This window comes from Bos javanicus, chromosome 26, assembly GCF_032452875.1.
Source record: "Bos javanicus breed banteng chromosome 26, ARS-OSU_banteng_1.0, whole genome shotgun sequence".
NCBI classification, from domain to species: domain Eukaryota; kingdom Metazoa; phylum Chordata; class Mammalia; order Artiodactyla; family Bovidae; genus Bos; species Bos javanicus.
The window spans coordinates 39,695,234-39,695,953 of NC_083893.1; the positions used below are offsets into that span (position 1 = coordinate 39,695,234).

At 47.2% G+C, this 720-nt stretch overlaps 1 non-coding gene across 1 annotated transcript; it reads right to left on the reverse strand.

Annotated features, from left to right (window-relative positions):
- Positions 1 to 213: 213 nt before the first annotated feature.
- LOC133239689 (U1 spliceosomal RNA) lies at positions 214 to 377 on the reverse strand. Its single transcript, XR_009733939.1, has one exon. It is a non-coding gene; the product is annotated as a U1 spliceosomal RNA (small nuclear RNA).
- Positions 378 to 720: the final 343 nt, after the last annotated feature.

Here is a 720-nt window from a genome sequence, read left to right on the forward strand (position 1 = left end):
GCTTACTCCTTGGAAGGAAAGTTATGACCAACCTAGACAGCATATTCAAAAGCAGAGACATTACTTTGCCAACAAAGATCCGTCTAGTCAAGGCTATAGTTTTTCCAGTGGTCATGTATAGATGTGAGAGTTGGACTATAAAGAAAGCTGAGCAGCGAAGAATTGATGCTTTTGAACTGTGGTGTTGGAGAAGACTCTTTTTTTTTTTTTAAAAAAAAGAAAGCGCGAACGCAGTCCCCCACTACCACAAATTATGCAGTTGAGTTTCCCACATTTGGGGAAATCGCAGGGGTCAGCACATCCGGAGTGCAATGGATAAGCCTCGCCCTGGGAAAACCACCTTCGTGATCATGGTATCTCCCCTGCCAGGTAAGTATAGGAGAAGACTCTTGAGAGTCCCTTGGACTGCAAGATCTAATCAGTCCATCCTAAAGGAGATCAGTCCTGGGTGTTCATTGGAAGGACTGATGTTGAAGCTGAAACTCCCTTTGGCCACCTGATGTGAAGAGCTGACTCATTGGAAAAGACCCTGATGCTGGGAAAGATTGAGGGTAGGAAGAGAAGGGGATGACAGAGGATGAGATGGTTGGATGGCATCACCGCCTCGATGGACATGGGTTTGGGTAAACTCCGGGAGTTGGTGATGGACAGGGAGGCCTGGTATGCTGTGGTTCATGGGGTCGCAAAGAGTTGGACACGACTGAGCGACTGAACTGAACT